The sequence below is a fragment of the Cervus canadensis genome, chromosome X (genome assembly GCF_019320065.1).
Source record: "Cervus canadensis isolate Bull #8, Minnesota chromosome X, ASM1932006v1, whole genome shotgun sequence".
Taxonomy (NCBI): Eukaryota; Metazoa; Chordata; class Mammalia; order Artiodactyla; family Cervidae; genus Cervus; species Cervus canadensis.
This window is the reverse complement of record NC_057419.1, coordinates 101,500,886-101,520,570: the sequence shown is the minus strand read 5'-3', so window position 1 is coordinate 101,520,570 and position 19,685 is coordinate 101,500,886. Positions and strand designations below refer to the sequence as shown.

At 45.5% G+C, this 19,685-nt stretch overlaps 1 protein-coding gene and 1 pseudogene across 1 annotated transcript in view; both read right to left on the bottom strand.

The window, feature by feature from the left end:
• LOC122434463 (melanoma-associated antigen 9-like) overlaps nt 1-19,685 on the bottom strand; it is a 263,142-nt gene that overhangs the window by 216,129 nt on the left and 27,328 nt on the right. The gene's annotated exons all lie outside the window — the stretch shown is intronic.
• LOC122435675 lies at nt 8,760-9,578 on the bottom strand (annotated as a pseudogene).

Sequence of the window (19,685 nt, the reverse complement as noted above, 5' to 3'; positions counted from 1 at the left end):
TGACTCCAGAGGCACTGTTTTTTGTAATTCCACACACACAAAAAAAATACCTGGAAGTTTTTTTTTTTTTTTAATCACATCTCCTTCAATTCAGCAGGTGGCACTTAAACTTAAGAAGGAATGTGATTTTGCAAAAGCAGCAAAACTGATATATCAGCCAGAGGCTCTGATCTGCAGAGAGGCATAGAGCTTGCTAACAGGACACGGTGTTCTTACGGTCAAGAGAGATGGGCCAGCCACAATGTGTGCCTTAATTAGTATAAGTGAAAATGTTCATCGCTCAGTCGTGTCTGACTCTTTGCGACCCCATGAACTGTAGCCCTCCAGTCTCCTCTGTACATGGAATGCTCCAGGCAAGAATAATGGAGTGGGTTGCCTTTCCCTTCTCCAGGGGATCTTCCCCACCCAGGGATCAAACCCAAGTCTCCTGCATTGCAGGCAGATTCCTTACTGTCTGATAGACAACAAAGATGAGTGAGCAGGAGAATGTAGGTGAGTGCTCCAAATGAGTCATGATATCTTCCCCAGTTCCCAGACCTGAGTCAATTGTCAGACACATAATCCATTGACCAAGGGGAAAGAGGGATCCTTATGAGTAAAGACTCTGCAACACCCTGACAGATGTATGCAGCCATCGTTCCCCAAGTCTGTCCCACAAAGAGACCCTCATCGTTTACCTTGGTGACTGATCACGGGTGAGAGAGGAAAGACGCAAACATTGTAAGGACATCTAGAAATGGGATGCTGTGGACAGTGATACTCAGGCCTTCACTCCATCAATGTCCCCAGTGGAGTGGGAGGATGTGTGCACAAGGAACATATGGAGTTCTGGCCTAGATCTGACCCAGAGATCTCCTGCCTGCCACCTCCAGATGTGTGATTAGAACAGATGGGCTTGATGATGGGCACAAGCCCTGAATGCACGCAAGGCCATCAGTAGAGAAGCTATCAGAGCCGGGAAGACCAAGTGCATTCCCTGCACCTTGACCATGAGAGTAAATACAAACCAAGATTCCCTCTGGTTTGGGAGATGAGGAACATGAATGACACCCTTAACACCAAAAGGATGCAGGGAGGTGGTCCCCACCATACCTCCTCAGCAGTCTGGACCCTACTCAAACCTATAGGCTCCCAAGGAGGACTGTGGCCCACCACTCCCTCGATAGCAACTGCTTTGCCAGGTTTGTTATCTTTGCTGGAACACGTGGCCACCTCCTCGGCATACAGCATGCAGTCAGTGGTCCTCATGAGCTAGGTTCTGTCAGACCCACAGAGGGAGGGGACTGCAACAGTAATCCACCACAAAACAGAAGTGGCGTCTCTGAGGAGATCACACCCAAGCAGGGCCATAGATTACAAGAAGGTGAGCTAAACCCCAATATGACCTGCAAATATGTCACAAGCACCTCTGCCACAGTTTATTCCTGGAGATTAGTGGACCAAGAAGTTATCTCCTGACCAGCTGTTTGGGGTGGATGCTGAGCGTAGACGAGGGGTGGGTTGGCTGAACTGCAACTGCAGGTGGAAATGGGCTCCTGCTGCAATACCACCTCCACCACACATGGCCATAGAGACAGTGGTGAGCAGAAATCCCCTCCCAGTGGATGCAACTTCAGATGGTGCCTCTAGGGATCCACTATATATGGATAAAAGAAATGACCCGAGCCAAGGCTTAAAGATGATGGAAAATGGATTGGCCAGCCAGTCAGGTACTTAGAATGAGAAGTTTTGGTAGATTGCCACAAGTAGGTTTGGAGAAGGGATACATCAATGAACCTATAGGGACACCAAAAAGGAAGATATTTCCATTGCCTCTTACTACTCACAAAAGCATGCAGCACACAAGAGGCAAGAAACATCGATGAAGACGCAATGCCTGAAGAATTGAGAGCACCCAGCCTCTGTCAGTGGTCCCTTAGGGCTGCACAGTGCTCTCATGTGTGGAGGAGCCATGGGGCCAAGGATGACGCTGCATCTGGGCTCAGCAGCACAGGCGCCACCAGCAGGCCAGATGAGCTATGGCACCTACCAGGTGTTTGCCCTACCATGGACAGAGAGTCATGCTGACCCCTCTGTGGCACCTCCCTCCAGAAGATCATTGAGCCACTAATGGCAAGTTGATCACAATATCTCACTTCCATCCTTGAAGGAGGAGAGGTTCATCTTTCCTGAAATTGATGGGTGAAACCCATTCTAGATGTGGGTTTCACCTTCCTTCTTGCAGCACCTTGTCTGGCACCACTATTGGAGGACTCACAGAAAGCAGAACTGACTGACACAGGATATTTCACAAAACCATCCAAGACCAAGAGATCCTCTAAGAGCACACCAGGAGCTCAGAGGGCAAGTGGCCATTGGATCCACAGTTGCTATCTCAGTCCCCATCTTCCAGAAGCTCCTGGTCTTCTGGAGCAGCAGAATGGCCTCTACAAAGCACATGTGGGGTGCACACTGGAATATGAGAGCCCATGGTAGTGGTGTGTCAACCTTCAGGGGCTGGACATGCTCCACATCTGTCATCCTTAGTTCCCCCATGAGGTAAGATACATGGTCCTTGAACTAGAGGGTAGAGTGACCCCACTGATCACCACTCCCACTGACCCATGACCCCACCTGCATCCACTCCCAGAGATTGACTACCTGTACGACCACTCCCAGTGACTCATGACCCCACCTGCCACCACTCCCAGTGACCCACAAGGGAAGTCGTGCTTCCAGTTCTAAGAGTAAGTTCTGTAGTTCCACAGCAGGGCTGTCCACATTAGCCACATCTAGCTATGTACATTTGACTTCACATTATGCTAAGGTAGAAGGCCAGGCCCTAGGACACACTAAGCCCATTTGAGTTCACAATACCCAGCCCCATGTGGTTACTGGTTACCCTCTTGCCGGTGGTGACACACGACAGGCTGTTGCCAAAGCAAGAAGATTCCCCCGGGAGACACGATAGCAGTCCTACTGACCCAAGAGCCATGGTTCCCACCTGGGCACCTGGGCTCCTCCTGCTAGGGGCCCAGCACACACAGAGCTGTCCCCATCCCAGCAGGCAGAGATGACCTTGATCCTAAGGAGTGTGCGGGTTACTCTGGCACAGTGGGAACAGCAAGGAAACATCTCTAACAGCCAGGTGATGTGTCTTAGGTTCCTGCCCCATTTCAGTGGTGAATTGACAAGTTCAAGAGCAAGGGTCTGAGAAGGGCATAGGGCCCAGGGCTTCAACACCCTGAGGGACAAAGTCTGTATTACCTCACCAGGAAAGCCACTGGAAATGACCGAGGTCCTGGCTGAGAGTACGAGGGATCTTGAAGGGATCTCGGGCAATGGAGAGTGACCATCAGTTGTGGTGCAGCAGCTGCTGCAACTGGATAGCCCAGCATTTGTCCAGTCTTTCTCTCTGAGCTTCTTTAGGAGGAGAGGAGACCAACCAGAATTGTCAAGGAGCTGTCCTCAGATGAGGTGAACTCTCCAGATGAAGGGAGTGTATGTCAGTGTTGGGAGGGGTGGATTATAGTGGATGCTGTGGTGCCACCCAGATCTCCTCTTTGTCACTAGCCCACTCATTTGCCCAGGGACACCGGTGTTGGTGGATGAGGACTCAGGGCAAAAGTCTTTTCCAGATTTGCCCTCCACTGAAGGGGCTGCCTCCATGGGTGTGGCTCGTTGTGAGAGTCTACTCACCGGATCAATGTGGGGAGGGTACAGCAGCCTGACCCCCTCACCTTGATTAGGTTGATCTCCGCAGGGTCTTTCATTTTGATGCCTGCTTTCTGAAAATTACTATGACCATTGTGCTCTGAAATGGCACCAGAAGTGAACAACAAGATGAAATGCAAGTTAGACACAGAGACTTAGCCTTTGGAGGTTGAAGTCATGGGCAGGGGGGATTCCCTGCGCCCTGTCAGAAATTCCAGAGTATGATCCCCAAGTATTTGTGTTGGACTCAGTCACAAAGGTATATCTCGAGGCTTCTGTGCCCTGATGGCTATTTTGGCAAGTCAGATCATCTTCTTGTCCCAGTGAATAAATGGAACAGAACTAGTAAGAATTTACCACAACTATTATGATAAAAGTAATTATGCATCACACAGTAATGCAGAGGAGTATGAACAATCACTGCACTCTGGGTTTCAAATGCCAGGGTTCCCTTACTGCTCCAGTGAGGAAATGCCCATGACCCACACATGGACGAACAACACTGTGTCATGAAACCAGCTATTTCCAATCCTCCTTTGAGTCTGGGGATGATGGGATCTGGGGAGCAGGCTGTTGACCGCACCTGTCATCTGCTACAGCCTTTCATCTGCTCTAACAGCCTGTTTGTGGACAGTGAGGTCCTCTCTGGCTCTGTGGGTGGCTGACACACCATCCCCGCAACCCTCTTCTGGCCAAACCTCAGAAAGGACAACCTTCTACCATCCAGCCTCGCTGATCATTTTCATCAAAGATTGAGAATTAAGGAATCATTTGAGTAGTCATTCATAATCATAACCTTTTGTCATTATTCACATCGCACAGGGTTGTTATTTACTAGCTGTCATGGCACTCACCAAAAGCGACCTCAACTGTCCATTTATCTGAATCACAACAATTGTGACAGAGGACTATTATTTGGGGACCTTCATGTACGACTTGTAGGGGAATGCCAACACTGCGCCCATCTTGGGCTCGGAGGTTGTCTGGACAGGGACAGGAAGAGTAGAGCCCCGAGATGCAGAGAGTAAGGCCAGGTTGGAAACAGTGGGGGCAAGTGGTCCACAGTAGGGGTGATGGGAGCTCTGGGCTGGAAGCCAGGGACAGGGTATTCTCATCCTTACAGGTCCACTTGGGCTGCTGCCTCCAACACAGCATCAGGAGGACCGAAGAGCTCTGAGACAATGGAAGGGTGCTGCTCTGAGAGCTAAAGTGATCAGATGGCAGGAAGGAATTCCTGGACTTTGCTTCCTGAAGGGTGGCCCCTTGTATGAAGTCCACCACCCCTGCTCACATCAGGGGAGGTGCAGAGTGTGACATTTCATGAAAAAGGAACAAATACATAGGACTGCATTTCCTCCTGGTGTGCAAACAGAGTGGTTTGTTTCATGACTCTGCTGGTGCGAGAAGGAAACCGAGATTCCAGAGGCTTCTTCTGTATAAATGGCCTTCATAGTCTCGTGTCCCCCAGCTTCTTTCTCAGCATCCCCAGAGGCTCTTGAGCCAGTTCCCCATCTATGTGTCTCCTCTTCTCCAGGCCTGGCCCTGCCACGTGGGGAAGGGAAGGGGAGAGAAGAATGGACCCCAGAAGGAGGGCAGAGGGCGAGGACTGTGTGGTCTTCATGCGGTTCTGGCTTGAAGCTCAGCTCCAGACTCCTAGGATGCATTCTGAAAGCTTATGGTGAACGATGTTGAATTCGTGATCTCCAAAGAAGATTTAGCTTCAGGACCTGGGACCAGGTTTGAACACTCAAGAGCTTTTGTGTAGCGGAGTTTTATTAAAGTGAGAAAAGGGACAGAGAAAGCTTCTGACATAGACATCCATCAGAAGGGGGACAGAGAGTCTGCCCTTGCTGGTGTTAGCAAGGGAGTTATATACTTTTTTTATAATTGGTTATTGCAATTAATCAAAAGAATGTCTCAGGTAGTAAAAATTTTACCAGACCCACTCCCACAATTTGCATTTTAGGATAACAGGACTAGAACTTAACAATAGAAAGATCCTACCAGACCCACTCCCATAATATACATTGTAAAATATCAGGATTAGTCAGAAGGTTTTCTGGAAGGAGAAGCTGTCCTCAAGCAGGATACACTGTTGCTATATAATCCCTAGTACAGAGTTTAAGCTGAGTTGTTTGTTGTGTAATCATCAGTTTGAGGCTTAAAGGAAAAAAACATTTTATGTGACTAAGACTAAGACATGTAGAGGGGAAAAAAAATTGTCCTTTCCTCCTCCTTGAGAATTCCAGACCCCTATCTCCTCCTTGAGAGCCCCAAACCCCTTTCTCCTCCTCAGGGAACCCAGACTTGTTATCAACCTGCCTAGGAATTGACTCTCTCAATCCCTGCCCCTTGCTCCCAGGGCTGTCCACTGTCCTCAGTCCCTCTGGCTGTACCACCCCCAGGATACCATCTGCAGTGCCCAGAATTCAAAATTCTCCTTACTCTTCCACCCTGTCTACATCGCAACTGTCCTGGAGGTCTCTAGGAGGACAGTAGTCCTTGGAAATACACCCATCATCTGACTGTGACACTGGGAGAAGCCCAGGTCCTCACCCTTGGCCCTGAACGAATGGCGCCTGGACAGAGCTTCCATCAGTCAGTCAGGAGCCTTTTCTGCTTCTTGGGAGGTCAGGCCCATGATGTGGCACCACCTGCCTCCAAATTCCATTTCCACCCCACCCCAGGCAAAGTGCATATGGTATGTTTTTGCCCCCCAAACAATGTGCTATTGTTATTTAGATAAAACCTTTGTCTGTATTCAATACTGTGAATATGTTGTTGTTCGGTTGCATCCCGTTCTTTGCCACCCTATGGACTGCAGCATGCCAGGCTTCCCTGTCCTTCACTATCTCCCAGAATTTGCCCAAATTCATGTCCATTCATGACGCCATCCAACCATCTCTTCCTTTGTCACCATTCTTCTCCTGTCTTTAATCTTTCCCAGCATAAGGGTCTTTTCCAATGAGTTGGCTCTTCACATCAGATGGAGAACATATTGAAGCTTCAGCATCAGTCCTTCTAATGAATTAATTAAAAAACATTGAATTAATCACAACTTAGTCCCAAACTGTGGTAGGTTTACATAAAGGTCTCATGTTCCCTGCAGGCAGCTTCCAAGAAACAGAGGGAGAAGAGATGTGAAGAAGGACCTGGAGTCTCTCCCCTGCCCTGCAGTGTACTCGGTGCTCAACAGACAGCAGCTGGTTGGTATAGCTTGTGATGAAGACAATTCCCTTCATGTGTTGAGGAGTTTCTGAGAAAGCCCAACGTGCCTTGAACCTCAACTGTTTCTAGTCACCACTCTGTATCATCAGCACTCTCAAATGCAAGATCTGATTTAGCTTCCAAGGCTTTTGTGAATGTCATGGAGGGGTCCCCCCAGCTCCCTCCAGTGCTCTTTCTGCCCTTCCCTCTGCAATGATGCTGCCCACAGTCTCAGCGGGCTGAGGATGTGCCCCTGCCTCCTGATGCCAGGACACAGTCTCCCTCCGGGAGTCCCAGCTGCCTCCACATGATGGAACTTGCCTGAGCACCTGCACAGGTGCCCGTAAGCTCCCTGACAGCCGTGACCTTCATGAGGGACAGGTATCAGACAAGAGACAGTGGGAGGACAAGGACAGTGGGAGTTTTCTTTATAAAATCCAGCTAGGATATGCACAATGTAGCACTCTTCACCTCCAAGGAGGATTCTGAAGTGTGTGAATTCAAGTTCAGTGCAGATTTTGCCACTGTAGTTTTCATAACCGCTCTTCATCTGTGGCTTTAGGGTCTGACCACCTAGAAAAACTGATCCATCAGTTGAAGTGCCCAACCTCCAGTTGCAAAGAAGGCACTCCATTAAAATCATACAAAAGTTTGGAGGTGCTTATCAAGACTTTTTCAACTATATTCCCCAAGACTGAGTAGATTGTGCAGCTAATAAAAGTCCACTCACCCCCCCCATTTTGAAAATTTTTGGTATACTTAGATCAGGCAGCATAAGCAAGTGTCTACCTGTTCCTGACCAAAGTATACCTTCCCTTCCTGCCCCAGGAATTTATCTAGGACAGAAGAGGATCTTCTAAGTATATGTCCAATTTCAGATTTTCTTCTCACTCATAAGACACTGTGTATAACTCTGGCTGTCGTCACCACCTACCCTCATCACAATCATCTCCCACAGGAAGAACCCAGCTTCCCAAAGCCCCAAACCGCCCTGGCTCAGGCACCGACATTCAAGTGCTCTTCTTGGAGTCCCACTGCCCCCCAACCTCACATGTTGCCTTGTCCTGTGGAACTAGGGGATGTCTCTCCACCTTCCTCAGTTCTTAGATCATCTGCAGCTCTTAGATGACTGCAGCTCTTAGATCATCGCTCTAGGTGTGGGGGTGTCCTGCTTCTCTTAGCATCCCCACTGCTAACACAGGGCCTTCCACAGAGCAAAGCCTCCATGAAGTAATAAATGTGGAATAAGCCAGTGAGCAGGGGACTTATTAGTTGGATCAGATTTTTTGTACTTTCTTAAATAATAACCTAAAAATGTCCAACTGAACAGGGATAGCTTAGCTGTAGAAAATGACACACAAGAAATATAAGCAGCAAGAACTCACCTCAATTATGTTTTATCTCTTAATTCTTCCCCAATGATATTACTATTAAGTATTTTCACATTTCCAAACTAGTTCTATTCCAATTCCATTTCATTTTGTTCAGGGTCACAAAACAAAATAGATGAGTTTCCAGTCACTTTTAAAAAAGAGCAAAACTCTTATTCTTGAACTGTGTAAGCACAAACACACTGTGATCAGCATCATTCACAAAGCTAAGACACTGAAGTTTATTTAGCCTTCTATTAAAACAGCCAAAGTTTGAAAAATTTCTAAAGAAAAGAGAGATGAATCTGTGCATCTTCATAGAGAACAGGAGCCCAAAGATGCTTCACACTGGTTCCCCCAACTGGCCCGGGCCTTCACTTCTGAGAAGGCCGACTGCTTCCTCTTCAATCACAGAGGGAAGGATCACCTGGCTGCTGCTCTGGCTCAGGCCCCCTCTTCCTCCTCCCCCTCAGCCTCTGCAGACAGGAGTCAGTAGGCCCTCAAAGCCTTTTGTTTGACCCTGAGCAGAAACACCCTGACTTGCCACTTGCTGGTCTCCACATAGGCCCAGGGACCCCACAGGAGCTCGAAGTGAGCAGGGTCACTGTCAGGCACCTGCTGGCCCTCCAGGTACCCCTCCTGTACCCACACTTGGGTCAGCAGCTCCCTGGGCCCCCAAAGATGCAGTGCTCTCTCCATACACATAGCCCCATCCAGCTGAGTGTTCCCTAGACCTCCTCCTCAGGGTCAGGTCCCCTGCTAGAAAGATCAGGCTCAGGTCCACCACCAGGAGGCCAGCCTTGGGCATGCCCTGCCCATCCCTCTGCATCTCATTGAGGGTGAGGCCCAGGGTGGGGACCAAGATGTAGATGTGCTCCCTGGGGTCTACCTCCTTCATACACACACCAAAGACCAGCGGCAGGCCCTGTGTGGCTTTATGGAAGACCACCAGGAAGTGGGCCTGGTTATCCCTGAGGACTATATTCAGCATTTTGGCCTGGGAGATTGGCTCCTTGATGCCATCCTTGAGCAGCAAGGACCCCAGTAGTTCAGCTGTCATCACATTCACAGCCTTCTTGAGCAAGGACTCCATATGGGTGACGGCAGAGGAAGAGGAGATTGGGCAGGAGGAGGCCAGAGGGGTTGAGGCCTCCTCTGCCTCAGCCCCCATGAGCCGTGCCTCCCCTGGGCCCTGGGCCTGGTTTTGGCCCTTAAGGTCTTCCTTGGGCTTGCTGAGTTCACTCGTCTCGACCATGAACATGATGACTGGGATCGAATTGTAGACAGGAGTGATGCAGGGGGACAGATGGGGACCACGGGCCTGGTGGGGGGGGTGGTAAATGGTCAGTTGAAAGACATGCCCTGGCCTGCTCTGACTCAGGCCACTTACAGATCCCCTCCTGAGGGCTGCTCTTGGGCCTCACAAGGGCACTCCTCCTTGGTCGACTTTCCCCTGTCAAGTGAGGAAGTGAGATGGCGCCTAAGGGTGCAGCCAGAATAGCCAGTATTTCATGGGATGAAGGGGGAAGTGATCTGTGGCATGTTGGGTCCTGTGTATTCGGGGATGGGGAGCCCTTGGTGCACACTAAGGGTGCCCGCCTCACCTTGACTCCTCACACTGCCTGGACCTTGTACTCTGTGACCTCAGGACACATTCTCGACCTAGGTCTTCATCTCTAGGTTCCTGGAGTCCTTGTGAGAGGTAACAAAGGCTCATATCCAGTGTCAGCTGTAGCAGAGCCCTAGGCCTTCTGTGCTGGAAGGTGGGGTGAACTCTGTGAGGTCCCCCAGTTCTGGGGTGGGTAGTCCTCTCAGGGCTCACTTGTAGTGCTCACTTTTCCCCTGGCAAATCAAGAAAGGATGGCAAGAATACACAGAACTGTACAAAAAAGATCTTAGTGACCTGGATATCAATGGTGGTGGAGTCACTCACTTAGAGCCAGACATCTTGGAGTGCCTGTGCAGAGGAACCAAAGATCAAATTGCAAACATTCCTTCAGTCATAGAGAAAGTAAGGGCAGTCCAGAGGGACATCTACCTCTGTTTTACTGACTATGCTAAAGCCTTTGACTGTGTGAAGTGAAAGTCACCAAGTCGTGTCTGACTCTTTACAACCCCATGGACTATACAGTCCATGGAATTCTCCAGGCCAGAATACTGGAGTGGGTAGCCTTTCCCTTCTCCACGGGATCTTCCCAACCCAGGAATCGAACTGGGGTTTCCTCCATTGCAGGTGGATTCTTTACCAGCTGAGCTACCAGAGAATCCCAAATGTGTGGATCATAACAAATGGTGGAAAATTCTTAAGAAGATAGGAATATCAGACCATCTTATTTGTCTCCTGAGAAACCTGTATGCATGTCAAGAAGCAGCAATTAGAACCTTATAATGAACAAGTGACTGATTCCAAATTGAGAAATGAACTCCACAAGGCTGTGTATTTTCACCCAGTTCATTTAACTTATATGCAGAGAACATCATACGACATTCCAGGCTGGATGAGTTACAAGCTGGATTCAAGATTGCTGGGAGAAATCCAATAACCTCAGTTTTGCAGATGATACCACTCTAATGACAGAAAGTGAAGAGGAACTAAAGAGCCTCTTGATGAAGGTGAAAGAGGACAGTGAAAAAGTGGGCTTAAAACTTAAAATTAAAAAAAAAAAATTAATATCATGGCAACCCGTCCCATCACTTCAAGCAAATGGAAGGTGAAAAGGTGGAAGCAGTGACAAATTTCCTCTTCTTGGGCTCTAAAATCACTGGGATGGTGACTGCAGCGATGAAATTAGAAGATGACTGCTTCTTGAAAGGAAAGTTATGACAAACCTAGACAGTGTATTAAAAAACAAAGACATCAATTGACTGACAATGGCCCATATAATCAAAGCTATGATCTTTCCAATAGTCAGGTACGGGTGTGAGAATTGTACCATAAAGAAGACAGAGCAACAAGGAATTGATGCTTTCAAACTGTGGTGATGGAGAAGATTCTTGAAAGTGTCTTGAACTGCAAGGAGATCAAACCAGTCAATCCTAAAAGAAATCAACTCTGAATACACTTTGGAAGGACTGATGCTGAAGCTGAAGCTCCAATACTTTGGCCACCTGATGCGAAGAGCTGACTCATTGGAAAAGACCTTGATGCTGGGAAAGATTGAAGGCAGAAGGAGAAGAGGGCAACAGAGGATGAGATGGTTGGATGGCATCACTAATTCAATGGACATGCACTTGGGCAAATTCCGGGAGAGGGTGAGGAACAGGGAGACCTGGTGTGCTGCAGCCCATGGAGTCACAAAGAATCAGACACCACTTGGCGACTGAACAATAACAGCAGTAACAAGTTTTCTTAAGATGTTGAACTGCCTTTGAAATCTTCCATTGTTATTTTGGCTAAGTGAAGAACTACTGTTTAAATCAGCCAGTCAGGTCTATGGGAAATCCAAGATGGCCAGTTGGCTTTTCCTAGCCCCCTGAGAAAACTCATTTTTATTTGATGGTGTAAAGCCTTCCCTGAGTTTGAGTTTAGTGCCCTCATAATGAAGAAAAAAATTTTTTTTTGTTTCACTAGATATTAAGGTCTAGCTTTGTTAATTAAGGTCTATATTTGGCAAGGCTCACTTCCCAGTTCATTCCTTGCTGTTGTGTTACACTGCTAAAATGTTTAATTGAGCTATTAAGGGACACTCTAAATTTGTTCCTAAAGCCTAACTTAATAATCTATCCTTGGATAAAGATCAGATGCTTAACTCATTAATCTATCTTTGGATAAAGATCAGATGCCCCATGACCTGTAACCAGAGGATTCTAAAGGACATAATTCAAAAGACTATCACTGACCTGGACAGACGGAGCCTTATCAAGGTCCTCTTAACTTAAGGTGCTGTTAAGAAGCTCATGCACAGTATAACCAAAGGGAATCAACTCTTCGATTAATTTCCACTCACAAAGGTTCCCTGCTACAGATTGCCCTGTAGAGAGGACTGCTGATCTCAAAATCACCCTAAAACAAAGCTCAGAGGAAAAACTACACTCACATGAGAAAAAAAAAGATGACATCAGAAGTAGACAACTTACCCAAGATCCTCGACCTGCTTTGTATGAGTCTTCATACTGTTTTCTTGACTTCTTGGACCTTTGCAAGTGAATCAAATTTTTTTTAATCATAGGCATGACCATATGCTAGTTTTAAAAATCAATCCAATTATTGGGTTTGTATCAGTTATCTGTGTCTAGCACTTCTGAGTTACTTTGGTGGGTTTCTCCTCTCCAAGACTTCGGAGACTCTTGGGAAATCTATCTCAAATGAAAAAAAAAATTATAGTCATGTTCAGGCCACTATTGATATTATGAGATAAGATCCCCTCACCTTATCAGTTAATAATGCCAGCTCTCACCTTGGCCTTAAATATAAATTTTCCTGTATTACTCAAGTTCAATCAGAGCAACAAGCAAAATTTCAACCAAGGACTAACACCTCTCACAATTATGGAATGGATTTATGTAGTTAACATCAGGCTATGGTAATTTCAAGTCTCCTCTATGCTGGGAACAACTAAATCATACTAAGGATAATCAGTCTAGTAACACTAGAAAACAGACTGGGTGCCTTATGGACAATGCCAATATATAGTTTCCCTAAGAAATAAGGATTGGTACAGAACAGTCTAAGTCAGATGACTTAGGTATATACTGGGCTACAACCAATTGAAGTTCTTGACTTAAGTTCTTACGTATGACCTTACTATTGAAAATTGAAAGTTTTAGTTGCTCAGTCGTGTCTGACTCTTTGCATCCCCATGGACTATATAGCCCACCAGGTTCCTTTGTCCATGGAATTTTCCAGGAAAGAATACTGGAGTGGGTAGCCATTCCCTTCTCCAGGGGATCTTCCCAATCACCTGGGTCCCATGCATTGCAGGCAGATTCTTTACCATCTGAGCCATAAGGGAAGCCCATGACCTTACTGTTACTGCTAGTTATATTGTTTTCTATATTGACTGTTTAAAAAATTGTTGTCCCTTACATTACCAAGTGTGTGACTGAGCCACCGATAAAATGATAGTATACATTTTCACATGAAATCAGTGATTGTAAAGGTGTAACTCTAGATATGGGAAAAAGAAACAAAAAGGAATAGTTTTGTGGACCAAGAGGCTAGTAAGTACAGGTAGTCCAGTGAATTTTAAATACTGTTTTGAATTGTTTTGAATTTTGAATACTGTTTTGAACTGTGCTTAATTCAGTAACAACACATTGAGTGGCCTGTTAACAAAATCTTCACAAGACCTGGGAATGAGCATTCCTAGTACCATAGGGCAAAATGGTCATGTAATGCCCCCAAACCATGGTCAGATTCATGACCCTGAAGGGGCTCTGCCAGTTGGAAACTGGAAATTGCCATCTATCTCCACAAAAGATTAAATCATGTCCACTTAAGCTGCTGATCTTCAAAACCCCCTGAAAGGAATTCAGTATGGAAATTAGGAATGAGGCAGTCTGTGCTCTGGAAAAACTGGCAGAAAAGGCCTTCAGATAATTAGACACTTTCAGGAGATTTTTATGAGCCCTGATTCTTGCATCTTCTCATACCTAGAGCAATACTAATATCATTGACTGTAACAGTCACTTAGGCTATTAAGGGAAAATTATAATCAAAGTCAAAATAGAGCGTTGTTGTTGTTCAGTGGCTCAGTCATGTCCGACTCTTTGTGACCATATGAACTGCAGCAAGCCAGGCTTCCCTATCCTTCATGCTCTCCTGGAGTTAGCTTAAATTCATGTCCATTGAGTTGATGATGCCATCCAACCATCTCACCCTGTCACCTCCAATTTCCAACTGCCCTCAATCTTTTTGGAGCATCAAGGTCTTTTCCAATGAGCTGGCTCTTCACATCAGGTGGCCAAAGTACTGGAGCTTCAGCTTTAGTATCAGTTTTTCCAATGAATACTCAGGGTTGATTTCCTTTAAGATTGACTGGTTTGATCTCAATTGCAGTCCAGGGGACTATCAAGAATCTTATCCAGCACCACAGTTCAAAAGCATCAATTCTTCTGAGCCGAGGCTTCTTTATGGTCCAACTGTCACAGCCGTACATGACTACTGGAAAAACCATAGCTTTGACTAGATGGACCTTTGTCAGCAAACTGATATCTCTCCTTTTTAATAGGCTGCCTAGGTTTGTCATAGCTTTCTTTCAAGGAGCAAGTGTCTTTTAATTTCATGGCTGCAGTCACTGTCCACAGTGATTTTGGAGTCCAAGAAAGTAAAGTTTGTCACTGCTTACATTTTTTGTCCCCATCTATTTGCCAAGAAGTGATGGAACTGGATGCCATGATCTTAGTTTTTTGAATGTTGAGTTTTAAGCCAGCTTTTCACTCTCCTCTTTCACCTTCATCAAGAAGCTCTTTAGTTCCTCCTCACTTTCTGCCCTTGGAGTGGTGTCATTTCCATGCTGTGCTGTGCTTAGTCACTCAGTCGTCTCTGACTCTTTGCAACCCTGTGGACTGCAGCCTGCTAGGCTCCTCTGGCCATGGGGATTCTCCAGGCACGAATATTGGAGTGGGTTGCCATGCCCTCCTCCAGGGGACCTTCCCAACCCAGGAATTGAACCCACGTCTGCCTCATTGCAGGCGGAATCTTTACCATCTGAGTCACCATGGAAGTCTGTCATTTGCATATCTGAGGTTATTGATATTTCTCCCAGCAATCTTGATTCCAGCCCGAGTTTTATCCAGCCCAGCACTTTGTGTGATGTACTCTGCATATGTTAAACAAGCAGGGTGACAATATACAGCCTTGATGTTCTCCTTTCCCAATTTGGAACCAGTTCATTGCTCCACGTCCAGTTTTAACTGTTGCTTTTTGATCTGCATAAAGGTTTCTCAAGAGGCAAGTTAGGTGGTCTGGTATTCTCATCTCTTTCAGAATTTTCCAGTTTGTTGTGATCCACACTGTCAAAGACTTTAGCATAGTCAATAAAGCAGAATTAGCTGTCTTTCGGGAACTCTCTTGCTTTTTCTTTTTTTTTTTTCCTTTAGCCATGGACTCTATTGTTTGAATATTAACAACTATTATTCTATACTCACATTTTAATTTCTTACAAAACTCTACATTCCACATTGCTAGGTCTCTTCATTCTCCATTTTATGCCACATTTTCATGAAAAGGTATTTCCCTGAATCATAATCTGCCTGATTGTGTGTTTGTTGTTATGGTTGTTGTGGTGTAGTCACTAAGTTGTGACCCCCATGGATCATAGACCCCCAGGCCCTTTTGTCCATGGGGTTCTCTAGGCAAGAATACTGGAGTGGGTTGCCATTTCCTTCTCCACTCTCTTGCGTTTTTTATGCTTCAGTTGAGGTTGGCATTTTGACCTCTGGTTCCTCTGCCTTTTCTATATCCAATTTGTACATCTGGAAGTTCTCAGTTCACATTCTGTTGAAGCAGAGGTTGGAGGATTTTGAGTATGACCTTGCTAGCATATGAAATGTGTCCAATTGTGTGGCAGTTTGAGCAATTTTTAGCATTGCCCCTCTATGGGATTGTAATGAAAACTGACCTTCTTCAGTCCTTTGGCCACTACTGAGTTTTCCAAATTTGCTGGCATATTGAGTGCAGCACTTTCACAGCACCATCTTTTAGGATTTGAAGTAGCTTAGCTGGAATTCCATCACCTCCACTAGCTTTGTTCATAGTAAAGCTTCCTAAGGCCTGCTTGACCTCACACCCCAGAATGTCTGGCTCTAGGTGAGTGACCACACCATTGTGGTTATCTGGGTCATTAGGACATTTTTTGGTACAGTTCTTTTGTGTATTCTTGCCACCTCTTCTTAATTTCTTCTGCTTCTGTTAGGTCCATACCGTTTCTTTCCTTTATTGTGTCCATCTTTGCATGAATTATTCCCTTGGTATCTCTAATTTTCTTGAAGAGATCTCTAGTCTTTCCCATTCTATTGTTTTCCTCTATTTCTTTGCACTGTTCCCTTAAGAACGTCTTCTTATTTCTCCTTGCTCTTCTTTGGAATTCTGCATTCAGATGGGCATATCTTTCTTTTTCTCCTTTGCCTTTCTCGTCTCTTTTTTTCTCAGCTATTTGTAAGGACTCTTCAGACACCTGTTTGCCTTCTTGCATTTATTTTTCTTGGGGATGGTTTTGGCCACTGTCTCCTGTACAGTGTTATAAATCTCATTCCATAGTTCTTCAGGCACTCTGTCTTTCAGATCTAATTCCTTGAATCTATTTGTCACTTCCACTGTATAATCATTAGGGACTTGATTTGGGTCATACCTGAATTGTCTAGTGGTTTTCCTACTTTCTTCAATTTAAGTCTGAATTTTGCAATAAGGAGTTCATGATCTGAGCCACAGTCAGCTCCCAGTCTTGTTTTTGCTGACTGTATAGAGTTTATCCATCTTCGGCTGCAAAGATTATAATCAGTCTGATTTCGGTATTGACCATCTGGTGAAGTCCATGTGTAGAGTCATCTCTTGTGTTGTTGGAAGAGGGTGTTTGCTATGACCAGTGCATTCTCTTGGCAAAACCCTGTTAGCTTTTGCCCTGCTTCATTTTGGACTCTAAGACCAAACTTGCCTGTTAATTCAGGTAACTCTTGACTTCCTACTTTTGCATCCCGATTCCCTGTGATGAAAAGGCCATCTCTTTTTGGTGTTAGTTCTAGGTCTTGCAGGTTTTCATAGAACTGTTCGACTTCAGCTTCTTTGGCATCAGTGGTTGGGGCATAGACTTGGATTACTGTGATATTGAATGGCTTGCCTTGGAAATGAACCAAGGTCATTCTGTCACTTTTGAGATTGCACCCAAGTACTGCATTTCAGACTCCTACAGTGACTATAAGGGCTACTCCATTTCTTCTAAGAGATACTTGCTCACAGTAATGGATATCATGGTCATCTGAATTAAATTCACCCATTCCCATACATCTTAGTTCATGGATTTCTAAAATGTCAATGTTCACTCTAGCCATCTCCTGTTTGACCACTTCCAATTTACCTTGATTCATGGACCTAACATTCCAGGTTCCTGTACAATATTGTTCTTTATAGTATCAAACTTTATTTTCACCATCAGACACTTCCACTCTGCCTGGTGTTTCTGCTTTGGCTCAGCCTCTTCATTCTTTCTGGAGCTATTTCTCCACTCTTTTCCAGAAGTATATTGGGCATTTACCAACCCGGGGAGTTCATCTTTCAGTGTCATACCTTTTTGCCTTTTCATACTGTTCATGGGATTCTCAGGGAATGGATGCTGAAGTGATTTTCCATTCCCTTCTCCAGTGAACTGTATTTTGTCAGAACTCTCTACCATGACCCATGCATCTTGGGTGACCCCATGTGGCATGGCACATAGTTTCATTAAGTTACACAAAGCTGTGAACCATGTGATCAGTTTGGTTAGTTTTCCATGATTGTTGTTTTCATTCTCTCTGCCCTCTGATGGATGAGGATAAGAGGCTTGTGCAAGCTTCCTGATGTATGGGACTGGCTGTGGGGAAAACTGGGTCTTGCTTTGGTGGGCAAGGACATGCTCAGTAAATCTTTAATCCAATTTTCTGCTAATGAGTGGGGCTATGTTCCCTCCCTGCAGTTTGACCTGGGACCAAACTATGATTGGGATAATGGCAACCTCCTTCAAGAGGACTTATGCCAGCATGCTGCGCCTCCCAGGGCTGCTGCTGTCAGTGGTCCTAACCCCACGGCGGGTCACTGTTGACCCAGGCCTCCACTGGAGACTCCCGATCACTCACAGACAAGTCTGGTCAGTCTCTTGTGGGTCCACTGCTCCTTTCTCCTGGATCCTAGTGCATGTAATGTTTTGTTTCTGCCCCCTGAGAGTCTCTGTTTCCCCAGTCCTGTGGAAGTTCTGTAATCAGATCTCACTGATCTTCAAAGTCAGTTTCCCTGGAGATTCTCAACCCCTTTGTCAGATTCCAAAGTTGGGAAGTCTATTGTGGGGTTCAACAGTGCCAGAACTTCTTTGGTGTAATTGTTCTCCAGGTTGAAGAATCGCCCACCTGCAGCCCTATAGTGGGGTTAATGGCGACCTCCTCCAAGAGGACTTTCTGGCCAAACAAAATAAAGTAGCTATAGAGAATAACTAGGTGACACTATGGTGATTTCAGACAAAGTCCTTGTATTGTTAAGAACATGAGTTTCTGAGCTGTGCCAGACTTAGAAGCCATCAGCCATTCTAAAAGCAAAATCTGCCAGCAGCATGTGACAACAATCGTTATTTTAAAAGGTCTTTGTTGTCATGTACTGTTAGACAATGAAAATTGCTCGGACCAATAAATGTGGAAAAATACAAAACAAAAAGATGCTGATTCATGTCATGTATGACAAAAACCACTACAATGATGTAAAATAATAGCCTCCAACTACAAAAAAATGAAAAAAAAAAAAAAACGCACGTGTAATGACCAAGAGCCACATTAAAGGTTACAATCTACTTAGATAAACCTAGACAACTAAATGAAGATCCCCATTAAAATCCTACAGGGAGATTGAGAGTGGTAACTGAAATGTCTTCAGCTATGTACCCAGAGACTGAGAAGACTGTGTGCCAACCCAAATTCACTCATGTCTCTTTTGGAACCTTTCGAATGTATTTACTCTCAGGCAGAAAAACCAGGTGTCTACTTGATCCTAATCAAACTGCACTTTCTCTTTTGGACCCAGGAGATTCATCTCCAAGTAAGGAGGAACTTCTAATGGACATGTCCCATTTCAAATTTTCTTCTCACCCATAAGACATCGTCGAGAGGTCTGGTTACTGCCACCACCCAGCCTCATCACGATCACCTCAACAGAAGGAACCCCAGCTTCCCAAAGCCCCAAACCGCCCTGGCTCAGGCACTGACACTCGAGGGATCCTCCTGGAACTCCACCGCCCCGCCACGTGTTGCCTTGTTCTGTGGGACTAGGGGACATTTCTCCACCTTCCTCATGTGACTCCAGCTCTTAGATCATCACTCTAGGTGTGGGGGTGTCCTGCTTCTCCTAGTGTCCCCACTGCTAACATGGCCTGTCACAGAGCACAGGCTCTGTGAAGTTCTGTGGAATAAATTAGCCAGGGAGCAGGGCCTTATTTAGTCAGATTAATTTTCTCCTAGTTTCTTAAATAATAACCTGGGAAAATCCAAATAAACTGAGATAACTTAGCTGTATAAAATGACAGACAAAAAGTATAAGAAGATTTCGCTATAATCACATTTTATTTTCTAATTCTTTCACCAAGTACATTACTGCTAAGTAAATTCACATTTCCAAAATAGTTATAAATCCAATCTCATGTTACCATGTTCAGGGTCACAAAATAAAATGGGAGTTCCCAATCTCTTTTTTTTTTTTTTTTTATTTTTTTTGTAATTAGTTTTTTTTTTTTTTTCCAGTGG